Below are 16,738 nucleotides of genomic sequence, written 5' to 3'. Positions count from 1 at the left end.
CTCGAGTAGTTGGTCAAAGAATACCCAGAAATACAGAGGGCTTAATTCCACATGCCGGCAAACATTGAGAGATAGGAGGAATCTGGCAAATAATTTGATTTTCCTTTCTCCCTCCAGTAAACTGTTTTTTTTTTGTTGTTGTTGTTGGTTGTGGTTTTTATTTTATTGTATTGAAGTATAGTTGATTTTTAATATCACGTTAATTTCAGATGGCCAGCACAGTGATTCAGTTTTTTTGTTTTGTTTTGACTTTTTGTCTTTTAGGGCCATACCAGTGGCATATGGAGGTTCCCAGACTAGGGGCCAAATTGGAGCTGTAGCCACTGGCCTATGCCAGAGCCACAGCAATGTGGGATCTGAGCTGCATCTTCAACCTACACTACAGCTCACGGCAACACCAGATCCTTAACCCACTGAGTGAGGCCAGGGATTGACCCCATGTTCTCATGGATGCTAGTTGGGTTTGTTAACCACTGAGCCATGATGGGAACTCCGTGATTCAAATTTACATATGCATTTTTCAGATTCTTTTCTTTTTAAGTTATTAAAAAACATTGGGTGATATTGAGTACAGTACCCTGTGCTATCAGTGGACTGCTTTGATGACTGGTGATTTCGTGTGCTCGGTCTGAATTCATTTGCATGACTAAACAACTGTGTGTCTTTCCTTAAGCTGTGATCAGCTCAGGAATATACCCTCTTAGACTTGCTTTGTCTCCTTCGTTGTCTCATCTCCCTTTTCCCCTTATATTTGCTGCCCTGGGATTGTACCTGGCAATGAAACATGAATTAGAGCATTAATCAATATTGTAATGTCCCTCTTAGGTGCCCCACAGCCTCTCTTGCATTTATCACTGTCTGTTTTAGTGGACTTTTGTTTGACTCTCTCCTCTAGTAAAGAGTAAACTCCTTATGGGAAGAGATCACATTTTTTTTTTTTTCAATTCATCATTGTATTACCTGAGGCTGGTGCATTATCTGGTACATGGTAAATGCCCAGTCAATACAGGTTACTATTGAATGAACAAACAAGTGGATAAAGTCAGTAAAGCTGATAATACTTATAGAACAGACTTTGAGTGGCTGGGAATGAATACCCAAGCTGAAGGAAAATTATTATAGGATTTTGGTTTCAATTTACATCAGTATCTTTGAGCCCTTGCTCTGAGCCTAGCTTGCACTACTTGTATTTCATATATATATATTCTTTTTTGGCCACACCTGCATCAGGCCAGGGATCAAACCCACGCCACAGCATTGCCCCAAGCCACTGCAAAGACAACACCAGTTCCTTAACCCACTGAACCACAAGACAACTTCATCTATTTCTATTTCTTATTATAAAATGTAATTTGGTTTTTTGGCTTATAATTATACCCTTGGTGAATTTGGGGCAGTGTGAGCTAGGTCTTATATAATACATGAATTTTAAGAGCCCAGAGGGACTGTTCCTATGTGTCAAGAGCTAAGGCCTTATTTACATCTGATCTGGTGTTTAAAGCTCTGATCCCGCAGGACTGAACCCATACCTCTTTCCATCCTCATCTTGGTCCCTATCCCTGCCAGGTATCTGCATCTAGTGAGGCTGACCTAAAGGCACTTAGTCCTCATCCCATTCCTTCTCCCTCATCCTCTCCCTCCCCTCTCCCTCATCCTCTTACACAGTGTGCAAGCAAGGCTTGATTGAAGGGTGGGACAGAGGTTGAGAAGGAAAGAAGAATATCACAGAACTTATTTGCCCTATTCTGATAACATTTCTGTCATGTTGGCAGTTGAGGAAAGGGTTAAGGAACAGAAGGGAAGAATAGGAAAGAAAAACAGGTCAGCATAATGCAAAATGAAGACAGAGGAAGTTATGGAAAAATTCTAGTTATTAGAACACCAAACCTTTGCTGATAAGAGTCAGAGCCCTGAATGGGGATTTTCCTGGGTTCTAAGTAGGGCTTTCTGCCCCCTTTTGCTCCTGGTCCTCTCTGGAAGCTAGGGAACAAGTCAGTTCCCTTTCTCTGAGTCTCTGTTTCCCCAAGTGTCAAATAACAATGTTTGTTGAGATCCTTTCTAGCATCTGCATGATGTGGGATGCGTGGATCTGCGATCATTTACAACCTGCCTCAACTTGAGAGCTATGGCGGCACTGCTTTATCAAAAAAGTTTGAAAAGACTGTTTCAGACAGGTCACGGCCTGCACCTTCCCCCATTTGTTGCTCCTGCTGATACTTCCTCTTGGTGGTTTAGTTCCCTGTGTGGTTTGTCATTTGCGGCTCTTGACCTACTTTTCCACTGGGGTTTTCTATAGGAGGTTGGTTTACTCCACTTTGCACCATTGCCCCTCCAAGGTGGTTTTAACTTTGTCCCTGCTGAGGCCTTATACTCATACTGGACCCATGTTTCTTGGTTTGCTGCCAGAGTCCAGCTCCAGCAGCCAGGGATGTTCCTGCAGGGATGGACGGTGTCAGTGTAAGAACATGGAGACAGCCTCTTTGACTCTTTTTCAGAGCACTGGACTGCTCACTTATTAATTAAATAAACCATGCTTATATACAATTTTTACTTTCCTTTAGCATACGTCATGCGTTATACATCTGGTGATATTTTTTAACTTTCCACTCTGTCAAAAGTTACCTTATGACCCGGCACATGACCAGGTACATTTGGGGACACAAACAATGCTCTTTTTTGTACTTTCCACTTGACTTTTCAGAATTAAATGTATTCATGTTCATGATCTAACTTTGTGGGTAGCAAAAGCACAAACATTAACTTTATAATTAAAAATATTTCTATGTGTCTAAAACTTAAAACAAAACTATATTCTATGAGTAAAGGTTAATCGTATATATCACAGGTTATTTTGATTCTTATAAAACTAGAAACCACAGCATTAACACTTCTTAGGGTTGGGCCAGCAGGCCTGGCGTAGCAATATACAATTGACTGAAAGTAGGTAATTTCCTGACCTGTATACAATTACCTGGTGCAAACCGCACAGGTTTTTCTATAACTAAAGCCCAATATCTACCCTATTCATCAACTAGTCCCTAGCAAAGAAAAGAGCTACTTGCTGGAGCATGGAGAGACCTGTGCCTCAAGCCTCTCTCTTGTCTCCAGGGTTTTCCACAAGTTAAACAGTAACAGTCTAAATATGAAAGCATTCTATTAGGGTCTGTATAGAAAAAAGGGAGGAAACTCAGAAGTGAATGATAATCATAGAACAAGGGGGTAGTGAGAATCTGTGTGTAAACACTAAGCCCCGATGTTTACCCTCCCTGGGGTCTTTTTTCGGGGAACTTTATTTGACAGCAATTTCCCAGCTCTTGCAGTTTTTATTAACAACATAAGCAGGCAGAGAAGAAGCAGGACAGTCACTTTCCCAGACATGCTGTGCAGTCTGGGGTTCTCCGTCTCCTGGACTTCGTCAGGAGGCAGACTTGTACGAACGACTCCCAGCAGTTTGGCGTCAATGTGAACTCAGACCTCACATCTGCGTAAACACAGGCTTAGGATTCTACCATCTCTAGAAAGAGGCAAGCATCCTAGCTATTTCCCAAAGGTGCGTGGGTGGAGGTTTTTTCACCTGCAGGTGGTGGCTGAGGCAGCCCTTCTTGGCTCCCAGACAGTCCCAATGCCCCTTTGAACACTGCACACAGGACCAGTGGCCAGGATGACCTCCCAGAGCCCTTACTGCTCCAGTACCCTGGTCTGAGGTCTGCATTGGAAAGTCCCTTAGTCACAAGGCTTCAGTGCACTCACTGCTCTGATTTTGAGTTCTCTCTAACACCCAAAGATTTCCCTTCTTGGTTTTGAGCTTGAATCTTTATGTTTGCAGAAATGTGTCTGAGTGCAAAAGGACGAATCTCCCACAGCTGAGCTCAGCCAGCCAAATCCTTTCTTGTTATGATTATTTTGTACAGCTGACTTTTTCATTTCAAAATAGGGGCCCTACAAATATGGGGGCACAGGGGCTTTGGAAAACAGACTTTTCTGCTGTCAACTGCCTTCCTTCCAGTAAAAGAACACTTTCACCAAAGCCTGAGACGCTTTCTCCAGAGGGGACGCCTCTCTTTCCACAGGGAGAGCCAGCCTTCCAGTGCGATCTGCTTTCCTGTCCCTGCATACCCTGGAGAAAGATGGAGAACAGATTTCTCATCAAGTGACCAGAACAGAATGTTTCCTGAGAGTGGGGGGAGTGAAAGAGAGCAGCTAGTTACAGCACAAGTGAGATGGAGAGAAAGGAAAATGAAGAAAGCTGAGGTCCTCGGGTGGAGAAAGGTCTGAAACTAATTTTGCAAGAACCATTTCTATCCCTCCTTCCCCTTCATTTTCATAGCATGTGTGTGTGTGTGTGTGTGTGTGTGTGTGTATAAGTGTGTATTGTGTGAGTGTGTGAGTGTGTGTGAATGTGTGAGGTGTGTATGTGTTTGTAAGTGTGTGTATGTGTTTGTGAGTGTCTATGTGAGTGAGTGTGTGTGTATGTGCATAGAGAAAAATGCGTGGTCAAAACACAGGAGTCAGGAGAACCTAGTTTGAATCCCAGCCTTTTTGTTCTCTTGCAAACGGCTTCTCCTCTCTGGGCTTTCATTTCCTAATTCTAATTCACAAAATTAGAGGATTGTTTTAAATTTGTTGATTATCAACATGATTTTAGAAGCAGAATCCTCATTTCTTTGTAGGGCCGCACCTGCAGCATATGACAATTCCAGGGGCAGGGTTCAGAGCTGCAGCTGCCGCCTACACCGAAACCACAGCAATACTAGATCCTTAAAATTGCTGAGTAAGGCCAGGGATCAAACCTGCACCCTCCCAGAGACAATGTTGCGTCTTTAACCCACTGAGTCACAACAGGAACTACCGAGAAGCCTTGTTTTCAAATGTAACCTTTCATGGAGACTGGTATATAAAACAGCATAAAAGAACAGCTGCCTCTGATGAACCAGGGCCAGAGCCCCAAAGCCCAATGAATTTGTTTCCTCCTCACAATTTAGAAGAGGCAGATCACTGGGGTTCATGGAACACAGTTTAAAAACAGCCAGTCTGCGCAGTGTCTACAGTTTCTTCCAACTGAGGCATTACAATCTGAGAAGGAGAAAACCTTCCCTAGCCATAAAATTCATGAGCCAGAGCTGAAGTAGCAAGATTTCTCTGAAAACAGGAAGTCAAAGCAGCCAAACAGTGAAGCAAGAGGTTTTATACCGTATTGCATTCTTTCTTATAGAACCTTTCACCTCTTTTTGGGTATGTTGTTGATGGCAACGGCCAGCTGTTGTGTAGTCATGGAACGATCTGTGGGCTGGAATGGAGGGCTTTCATTAGCCAGCTGTGATTCATTTGCAAATTATTTCACCACTCAAAGTCTCAATTCTTCATTTGTGAAAATAGGGGAATGGAATAGACTAGTTACTAGGAGGTCACTGACAGCTGAAAAAGTTCTGAGATACAGCAAATTATTAATGTACTCACAAAAATTTATTGTGCAACTATTATGTGTCAGGCATCACTTGCTCAGCCATGGAGATTATAGTCTATGGGAAGACAGACAGTGACCAATGATGCATTATGTGAAAAGGAAGTGCAGGGTGACCATGGAGGAAGGCCTCAACTTGGACCAGTGGGTCAGGGTGGTCCTCCAAGACAGAGGTGGAGAGAGACAGAGACACAGTGAGACACAGAGGCAGGGAGCAATAGAGATAGAGACAGAAGAGAGAAGCAGAGAAAGACATTGAGAGAGAATGGAAAAAATGATGGAAAGGGAGTCTTGGATGACTACGGGTTAGGGAGATAAATTTGATTTGAGCAAAGCAGATTGATACAGGTCACCCAAAGACCCGAAAAGATCTCACTTTCTAATGCACCGACCCGGTGGGTAAAGCAAAGTCTTTGATCATCTTTACATTCTATTTGGCTCCAAAATGTTTGTGCAAGCAGTCTGCAATATGTATATATAAAGTATACATGATAACAGATGAAAAGAATGGTTAAAAAAAAAAGTAGCGATGCAGAGTGGAGACAGGAAGAAGAATAAAGGTATGCATCAGATGGACCTAAATTCTACAGATGATGACAGATTTTACTCATAACTTCTCAGCAATCAATGTAGAAAGAGTTTGTGTTTCCCTGTTCAGTAACACAATTCACCGTGTTAATAGGATGGATACAGAAAAAGTGTTGATAGGAAAGTAGCTATTAGAGATTAAAATTCTTCTGAGATCCTCCAGTGTAAACAGTTTGTTGTGGGTACTGATACAATGTAGCCTGCCAAACTTTTTTATCTGGCTTAATCCAGGGGGAGAAGCATCATCCCTTCTATTATCCCCCTAGCCCTAATATCTTGATACATTGCCACTCAAGTCTGTCTTCTTTCCCCAGAGCCTATAGGTCATTTCTTTATCTGAATATAGAGACAGATGCTATAAACTGGGTTGGAGCATCATTGCTATTGTTACCTTTGGGAAACAGTAATTAATTATTAACTCAATTCTGGCTTTGTTTTAACATTTTGGCTTCTTCTTGTTTTGTGGCCATGTGGGAATAAAACCATTTATAAAATTGTTCCATTAAAAAATCAATTTTTGAATAAAGCCTTTTTTGTTTGTTTGTTTGTTTTTAGGGCCTCACTCGGGCATATGGAGATTCCCAGGCTAGGGGTAAAATCGGAGCTACAGCTGCTGGCCACAGCCACAGCTACAACAACACCAGATCCGAGCTGCGTCTGTGACCTACACCAAAGTTCACGGCAACACTGGATTCTCAACCCACTGTGTGAGGCCAAGGATAAAACCCGCAACCTCATGGTTACTAGTCAGATTAGTTTCTGCTGTACCACAATGGGAACTCCTGAATAATGCTTTTTGAATTAGTGTTTTAAATAAAACTCCTGGTATAGAACTCCTGGCATATAACTCAAGTGATGATCTTACTGAAACTAACCCCAACTATTTAACAGAAGTAAGTCAGTTCTCCTTTCTCCATATACACTGAAATCAAGCCTGACTTGAGAAATTAGTCAGTTTTGTGGTTATGGGTTGTTGGTTTGTTTTTTTGTTTGTTTTACAGAATTTGCTTTACTATTTTCTTCTTCATCTCTAGATGATGCCAAGCATGCATGTGAGAAAGTATATTTTCAATTAATGGCCTTGATGTTATGTAGACATGCACTTAGGATCTCCTTAGCTTGTCAGTGTGTGCCTTTGCGTACATTGCATAACCTTCTTCCTGAGCCTTCTGTACTTCTTCTCTTAGATAAAGATGATTAAATCCCTTATTACATAATGTGGTTGTGAGAGCTAAAAAAAAAAATTGTGTACATAGAGACTTTCTGTACTATATAGTTGAAGACAATAAATGATCCTAACAGGGTCATTTCAAGGATGAAAAGAATACATTTAAAGAGATATTAGGAAGGAGAAAAATCAGTTTAATAGTATCATCCTTCATCTAGGGTATGAGAAAATAGGTGCCCTGTTACATCTCTGACAGGAAAGGCCATTGGTAGCTGCTCTAGAGAGAAGCTGGTAGTGTCTGTTAAAATTTTAAGATATACATTCCCTATAAGTAGCAATGCAACTTCTCAGTTTCTACTATAACAGGTACATATTAGTGGGAAGAGTATGTACAAATATGCATATTGCAACACTGTAGAAAGCTAGCGAAAACTGGAAACTACCTAAATGTCCAATAGGGAAGAACAGGTACATAAATTTTGACATATGAATTCTATGAAACAATAACAAGATTGAGGTAGATTTACATGTAGAACATGGGAAAAATCCCAGGAAATAATGATTGAATTTTTTAAAATCCAGGTATAGAATAATCATTCAATATGATTTGATTGATATAAGCACACACAGAGACACATAAAGCAATATTACATATTTTTGATTGGTACATAAAAGAATATTAATAAGCAGAAAAAATATAAATTTACATGACAACATAAACAGTAATTACCTCTCAGGGAATGCATGGTTATGGTTTAAAAGAAACATTCCCTTACCTATAGTGTTTTAATTTTTTTGAAATAAGAAATCTGTGCATATATTATAATGGAAATATGATTTTAAAAACCTACTGAGAACAATGCCTGGTATATAATAAATGCATAAGTGCTAATTCCTTCATTTTGGCATAAAAGTGTCTGAATCATCTGCCAAGTGAATTTGGATTTATTTATTCATTTATTAAACAAATATTTATTAACACACAGTTTATCCCAGTCATGTTCTAAGCTCTGGGGCAATAGTAGAGAGTAATTGAGACAAAGACGTTAACAACTTGAGGAGAAGACAGAGAACCAAACAAGAAAAAAATAGTACATCTCATAGGAGTTAATAGATGAAACAGAGAATGCTATGGGAATATATTGTAGTAGCACTTAACTTAATTTGGAGGAGTCAAGGTCCAAGGAAGTCTTCACAAAGGAACTTCATATCACAGCCCCTCCTATGCATAAACTGCCAATAATCCAAATAGTCAGAGGATGGATCAAATACCAGCATAAATTGAAAGAAGGATTGAGGCAGAAGAATTACAGCCAAAGTTGATGCAACTTAAGGATGACTGTCACTATGCACCGTGATTTATATATACAACCATTAAAGAAGTAGGATTTCATACTATCTTCCATCAAGTTCTATCCCAACAGATTGGATATAGCTCCCTGTGTTGTAGAGCAGAACCTCATTGCTTATCTATTCTAAAGATAATAGTTTGCATCTATCAACCCCAAACTCTCAGGCCATACCACTCCCTCTCTCCCCACCCTCTTGGCAACCACAAGTCTGTTCTCTATGTGTGCGAGTCTGTTTCTGTTTTGTAGATAGGTTCATTGTGCCATCTTGTAGATCACATATAAGTGATATCCTATGGTGTTTGTCTTTCTCTTTCTGACTTACTTCACTTAGTATGAGAATTTCTAGTTGCATTCACCTTGCTGTGAATATCATTATTTCATTCTTGTTTTGGCTGAGTAGTATCCCATATGTACCACATCTTTGTAATCCATTCATCTCAATGGGCATTTAGGTTGCTTCCATGTCTTTGCTTTTTTTTTTTTTTTTTTGTCTTTTTGTCTTTTTGGAGCCATACCCACAGCATATGGAGGTTCCCAGGCTAAGGGTCGACTTGGAGCTGTAGCTGCCAGCCTATACCACAGCCACAGCAATGTGGGATCTTCACCACAGCTCATGGAAATGCTGGTTTTTTAACCAACTGAGCGAGGCCAGAGATCAAACCCGAATCCTCAATGGATGTTAATCGGTTTCTGTCTTGGCTTGTGAATGATGGAAGATAGTATGAGAAAAAGAATGTATATATATACGTATGACTATGCTGTACAGCAGAAATTGACACAACACTGTAAATCAACTAAACTTTAATAAAAATAAAATAAAATAAAGAAGCAAGACTTCATAAATGTTTGTCCTTTGCTCAAGAACCATCTTGTAAAATTGGATCAAAGACAACATAAAATCCACATTCAGTTCTGCAGTAAATTCACTGACTTGGTTGTCCTACCTCAGATTGTGTTGTGGAGATAATACGTGAAAATGAAAGCAGGGGTATCAGAGTCATGTAACAGACTGAAGTCAAATTCCAGAGAGTTGGTGGGAATGACACAAACTCTAGCACATGAAGTGAAAGTAAACTGAAGACAAGGAGAGAACAGAGAGTAAGTCAAATATCTGCGCATGACCAAGAGTGAGAACCAGTATAGGGAACAGGTATAAAACCAGAACTGCCAGAGGATGCCTCCCTTCCTTGAACTAGTTCTTTCAATCAGGTCCTACCTAGTCACTAGGCAGTTTCAGCCATGAAAATTCTATTTACACTCTTTTTATTTTGGGCTTCTCACCTTTATCACTGCTCTTGCCTCACCGTGATTACACAACTTTGGATCTGCTGATTTAAGTCTCTATTTCTGGCCACAGGAGATCCCATGACCCCACAGATGTGACTCTTGGCTCTTCTGCATGTGGTTTACAGGTACCCTCTTGCTTTGTTGACTCTGAGTAACCATCGCTCAACCCAACACGGCTGGGAGTCTCAGGTTCCTAATCCAGAGTCAACTTCCTGGTCAGTATCAATGTTTGTTTAGGTAGGCATCCAAGGCAAGGGAAACAAGAAATTTGTCCCAAATAGTGAATGGATTGGTATGAGTAGTATTTTGTAAAGAGGTCTCTCAGGAATGCTCATGGCCCTGGGGCCATGCCCCAGCTAGCTCTAAGGCATCCTGGACATAGCACCTGAGGCCATAAAGCTAAGAATGCCATGGAAAAGCACATTCATTTTATTTTACAAATGATCAAAATGAAACCCTTCCAGTCTATGACAAGAAAAGTAAAAGGAAGAAAACCAACCTTTGTTAAGCCTAATTGTGCAGTAATTATGTAGGTTGAGGATCTTATGTGAAATATCTTCTTTAAGTTATTACTCAGATTCTTATATTACTAATAACAAGCGAGCTGTTTATTATTATGCCAATTTACATATAGCAAAACTTAAGATTTCTTTTAACTCAAGGAACTATAAGACACAGAGGAGACATTTCTACTTTCTCTCCTTGAGTTTTTTTCAATGCATCTTTTATCTCCTTGTTTCTCAGACTATATATGATGGGGTTCAGCATGGGAGTCACAGCTCTGTAGAACATAGACAGCACCTTATCTTGGTCCAGTGAGGAGCCAGCACTAGAGCGAGATATGAGAAGAGACCCAAACCATAGAAGAGAATCACTGCGCTCAGATGAGAGGCGCAGGTTTTGAAAGTCTTTGTTCGCCCTTGGGTTGAAGGGATCTTCATGACAGCAGCAATGATGTAGCCATAGGAAACCAGGACCAGAAGAGCTGATGTCCCACCAGCTGCACACACAACAAGGACGTTCACTACCTGGCTGAGGAAGGTATTAGAACAAGACAAGACCAGCAAGGGTGGCAGGTCGCAGAAGAAGTGGTTAATGACTCGTGGGCCCACAGAAGTGGAGCCAGAATATAGAGCCAGTTTGGACCAGTCCAGTGAGGAATCCTCCAGGGTAGGAGGGTGGGGCCCATGAGGGCTGTGTAGAGCAGAGGGTTGGAGCGTATTGGTCTTATGCCATAGTTGCCAGGAGACAACACTGCCTCCCATTCCACTGAAGAAGAAAAACTGAGAAGCACAGCCCACACAAGAGACTGTCTTCTGCTCCTTGACGAAGTCACAGAGCGTCTTGGGAACTATGGAAGAGGCATAGGAAATGTGGACAAAGGACAGGTTACCAAGGAAGAAATACTTGGGGGAGTGGAGGTGCGACTCCATGCTGGTCAGGATAATAAGGGCCGGGGTCCAAGCCAGGGCTGTGAAGAAGATCCCCAGAAACAATACAAAGAGAACAATCTTCAGCTCTGGATGCTCTGAAAATCCCGAAAGGATGAAACCGGTCATCACGCCGCTATTCCTCCCTGGGGCCATGTATCTCCTCTCTGCCACCTTCAGAGCCTTCAAATGAGATTCCTGGGGCAATGAAAATCCAGGTGACGAAGCCATTTTGTTCTGTCATGGGATCATAGATGCCAAGAGTCAGAAGAGACACTGGAAGGCAAATGTCCTACCCCTCCCAGTGCAGAAATCCCCTCTACAGCACCTATTGGATTTTTTTGTAGAGATTATGGAACCCTGATCAGGTTCATTTGTTTATGCAAAAGGGACGTTTCCCAGAATAGTCTGGCATTTTTGCATGATCTGTATCATCTCCTTTACTGTCAATGTGTGACTTTATCAAAGAAAGTTATTAATAGTACTTGGACCCTTCCCCCCTCATTGTTCCAAGCACTGTGGTTGGACCCCTTTCCCCCCATTGTTCCAAGCACTGTGGTTGGACCCCTTTCCCCCCATTGTTCCAAGCACTGTGGTTGGACCCCTTTCCCCCCATTGTTCCAAGCACTGTGGCTGGATTATTGAGGCACTCAGATTTATATGAGATAGCTTTCCTGTTTTTAAGAAAATAAGTCAAAAATTGAAATGCCCAGAGAGGCAATTTTCTTTTTCTCATCATCATGAGGTCTGTTCTGATCAGGTTGTTTGGGGTCAAAGTGTTCTTTTTCCTTAAAACAGTGGAGTGAAGCACAGAGAGATAGGAAAAGCTGGCTTCCCCTTTAGAGAGTAAAGAAAGGCGTAAGGAATGGGAAAAGAATCTGAAAAAGAACAGATGTGTGTATTTATATAACTGAATCACTTTGTTGTACTGCAGAAGTTTTCACAACATTATAAATCAACTATAGTCAATAAAACCTTAAAAAAACTATTTGTCAATCAAACTTTAAAACAAAAAAAAAAAAGGAGGAGTTGGGAAAAAAGAGTTCAACATTGTGAAATGCTAATGCTCATTTTGCACAAATATTATCAAATAACCTTGCACCATGTGTTTGATAGAGAAATGCAGATGGTGTAAAAAACAATAAAACATTATTATTAAGTTCAAAATATTTAACGTACTGAAAGGGACAGTCAGGAAAGGTAAATCACAGCATAGTGTGAAGGTGCCCTAAGAGAAGTATTTGCACAGTGCCCTGGGTCCCAGACATAGTCAGTGGAGGCTCCTGAGAGGAAATTGAGGAGCATTCCAACAAGGAGGAAAGGGTACCAGAATGAAAATTTTGTATGTGAGTGGTTGGCCAGAAGTTGACTTGAGAAGTTTATAGAAAAAATGGGGAGAGCATTTGCAAAAGCACAGGTGAGCACAGTGTTTGAGGAACCTTAAAAATGTTAGCAAGGCAGAGGTAAAGAGAGTTAAGAGAAGCTAAGTCTACTTTTGAGAGACAGTGGGAGGTGAAGAAATCGTGAAAGATCTTCAAAAGCAAAAATGGCAAGGACATTTGTTGAAATCTTTCATACATATAATTGCACACATGTATATATAACTACATATATGTACGTACATATTCATATTTAATTCCAACCTATTCCACTTCTGAACTTCTGTCCCTTTTGCTGTCCTGTCCTTCTAAGACTTATCACCTTCTACGGTTGCACACAATTCATTGGTTTGTTGACTGCTGATTGTCTGTCTCCCTCCCCAAGAATGTAAGCTTAATGAAGACCATGACTTTTAGGCATTTTTGTCTCTCTTGTTTATTGAGGTGTCATAAGCACCTAGACCAGTCCCTGGCATCATAGATGCTCAATTCAAATCTGCTAAATAAACATGATTTTAAGGAGTTTGACATTTCCCCTTTGGGCAAAGGGAAAACGCAAAAGTTTTGTTTCTGTTTGTTTTAAAAATTTTACTTGTTTCTTTATAAATAGGGAACTAGAGGTCAATTAAATGTTTAACAAAATAAATGAGAGCAGTAGAGAAAATAGATGGGATTGAAAGAAGGCTGGGAAGGAAGAGTGGAAAATGGCAAGACTGGAATTTTGCTTCAAAGGCCAGGAAGAAAATTAATGGTGACTTGAACTGAAACAGGTAGATTTAGAAATAAATGCTCCCCTAAAATATTGTTAGGGGAGATACTGAAGATGACAGAATAGAAGGACTGGAGCTCAACTTCTCTCCTAAAAACAACAAAATTCACAACTAAAGACTGAGCATTCTTCACCCAAATGGACCAGAAACCTTTAAAAAGATATCCTACTCCAGAAGAAAAAGAGGAGGACACATCAAGAGGTAGAAGGGGAGATTTCATGATATAAACAACCCCAGACTTCCCGGGTGGGAAGCCCCATAGACTGGAAACTAACTGGCTCACAGAGACTCACCTACAGGAGTGAGAGTTCTAAGCCCCACATCAAACTCTCATGTGTGGGGATCTGGCAATGGGAGAAAGAGCCCCTGGAGCATCTGGCATTGAAGGCCAGTGGGGCTTGTGCGCAGGAGATCCATGGGACTGGGGGAAACGGAGACCCCCTTCTTAAAAGGCCACACGGACTTACATGCACTGGGTCCCAGGGCAAAGCGAAGTCTCCATAGGAATCTGGGTCAAATCTGACTGCAGTTCTTGGAAGACATCCTGGGAAAACAGGGGTGAAGGTGGCTTGTTGTGAGGGAAGGACATTGAAAGCAAAGCTCTCAGGAATATTCAGCAGCCTGCTTTTCTCTGGAGGTGGCCATTTTGTGAAAATCTGGCCCCACCCAAAGCACTAAGAAGCCCCAGGGCAAACAACAACCCAGGTGGGATCACAGCCCCACCCCTCAGTAAACAGGCTACCTAAAGACCCCCTCAAGCACATAACTGCCTCTAAACCCATCCAGAGACTAAGCCCCACCCACCAGAGGGATTAGAATCAGCTTGCCAATCAGGGGGCAGGCATCAGCCCCTCCCACCAGGAAGCCTACAGAGTCCCCCATACCGACTTCAGCCACAGGGAGGGCAGACACCAGAAGTAAGAGAGGGTACAACTCTATTATTTGCAAAAGGGTCACCACACCAAAATCCTATAAAAATGAAACGATAGACAACTATAAATCAGATGAAGGAGAAAGGAAAAACCCCAGAAAATCAGCTAAGCGATGAGGAGATTCTCAGCCCCCAGGAAAAAGATGGTTGATGCTGAAGATGATACAAGACATTGGAAATAAACCGGAGGCAAAGATGGATAACTTACAGCAAACACTGAGCAAAGAGATACAAGGTATAAAACTTAAACAAGAAGAGATGCAAAATACAATAATTGAAATAAAATATACACTAGAAGCAGCTAACAGCTAACGTTATTGTCAAACGTATATTTTAGCAAGACTCATCACAATTCTTGCCACCTCAAACTCAAGGTTCTATGACATTTAGTCTACTACTTTTTTTAGGGCCAAACCTGTGGCATGTGGAAGTTCCCAGGCTCAGAGTTGAATCAGAGCTGCAGCTTCAGGCCTATGCCACAGCCACAACAAGGTGGGATCAGAGCTGCATCTATGACCTATGCCACAGTCTGCAGCAATGCCAGATCCTTACCTCATTGAATGAGGCCAGGGATGGAACCCACATCCTCATGGATACTAGTAGGGTTCTTAACCCACTGAGCCAGAATGGGAACTCCCTAGTCTATTACATTTTTAAGTGTGATAAAGGTGACTTGCCAATTATTTTATAGGATTACTACGTCAATAACCTGATTATTCTGACCTGAATCATCTGTAGGTAAACATGCATAAATAGAAAATGTAATGTACATTAAATTTCCATGTAGTAATAACCATATGTAAATTGGGTTGAGTGGTCTGAGACCCACCACCACTTATTTTGACAGTGCTTTTAATTTCCTGCAGCATTTTCACATCCATCATGGTATTGATGTCAGACACAGGGCTTTGATGTCAGATACAGTTAGACTCCAGTCCTCACATCACTACTCACTGGCTGTGTGGCCTTGCTCAAACTGACCCGTTATTCTCAGATCTCCTCTTTTTTTTTTTTTTGCCTTTTCCAGGGCCACACCCGCGGCATATGGAGGTTCCCAGGCTAGGGGTTGAATCGGAGCTGTAGCCACCAGGCTATGCCAGAGCCACAGCAACACAGGATCCAAGCTGTGTCTGCTACCTACACCACAGATCATGGCAACACCGGATCCCTAACCCACTGGGCAAGGCCAGAGATTGAACTCGCAACCTCATGGTTCCCAGTCAGATTCGTTAACAACTGAGCCACAACAATAACTCCAGATCTCCTCTACTGTAATGTGGAGACAATAATAGGAACACCTCTTAGATTGTGAACATTAAATGAAATAACTTACGTCAAGTTTTGGGGAGAAAATGAAATATTTCTATTACTTAGCAAATCCATCTTATGGTTACCAAAGGTGAAACCATTGGAGGGAAGGAAGAAATGGGAGGATGGGAATAACATATACACACTACTATATAAAATAGATGATTAATGAGAACCTACTGTATAGCACAGTAAAATCTTCTCAATAGTTTGTAGTAATCTATATGGGAAAAAGAATGGATATATGTATATATATATGACTGATTCACTTGGCTGTACACCTGAAATGAAGACAACATTGTAAATCAACTATATTCCAATAAAATTAATTTTTTATAAAAAGCAGATCCCAATAATGCCCCTTCTTATTAAGAGGATAATTTCATTCAGAAAAAAATGATCAGCACGGTCAGGATATGAATCCAGTCCTACTTCCTCCCTAATCCAGGGTCTGATCTCTGCACCTGCCAGCTAACTCAGAAGGATATGCTTGTACATGATAATAATTGCTACATCAACTGTATGCCGTTTGTGACCTAGAAAGTAATAAAAATTATATTGCCAATATTTATAGCTATACGTTGTCTTATTGGATAACACTAACACCTTGTATTTACTTTTGTTTGCTGACTTGTCCTGTCTGTATCTTAAACTGCCAAGTCTGGGAGGGTATTACAACCTTTACTGCCTTGCATTGTTGCCGGAATATAGCGGACATTAAATAATACTTGCCAAATGAGTTTAATCTACAACAATCCCAAAAGACATGTATTACAGACGAAAAGCTCATTGAAGTTATGACAGCTCAAAGAGCTATTAAGTGACAAAAGATTAAACCAAGATTTAAATGCTTGATGCTTTGACCCAGAGCCTGTTCTCTTTCCTGAAAGCCATACAAGAGCCCATGGGACCATAATACAGATGGAACCGCAGTAGGCTTATGCCAACTGACTGGGCAAGACTGGTTATGTGGAACTCAAATTCTGAAAATCATTGTCAAGAGTTTTCTTCTCCTCAACCAGGGCAAGTCTATTGACATTTTAAAAAGATTAAGCCGCTATCAA

General features: G+C 41.1%; 1 pseudogene; it reads right to left on the bottom strand.

Moving 5' to 3' along the window:
- Positions 1-10,513: 10,513 nt before the first annotated feature.
- LOC100524847 (olfactory receptor 5A1-like) lies at positions 10,514-11,442 on the bottom strand (annotated as a pseudogene).
- Between the last annotated feature and the right edge of the window lie 5,296 nt (positions 11,443-16,738).

Source organism: Sus scrofa, chromosome 2, assembly GCF_054392235.1.
Source record: "Sus scrofa isolate SSC_HxYL_T2T_F1_AM1 chromosome 2, Sscrofa_HxYL_maternal_Yorkshire_Landrace_v2.0, whole genome shotgun sequence".
Taxonomy (NCBI): domain Eukaryota; kingdom Metazoa; phylum Chordata; class Mammalia; order Artiodactyla; family Suidae; genus Sus; species Sus scrofa.
The sequence above is the reverse complement of the archived record's forward strand: the minus strand, read 5'-3'. Positions and strand labels throughout refer to the sequence as shown.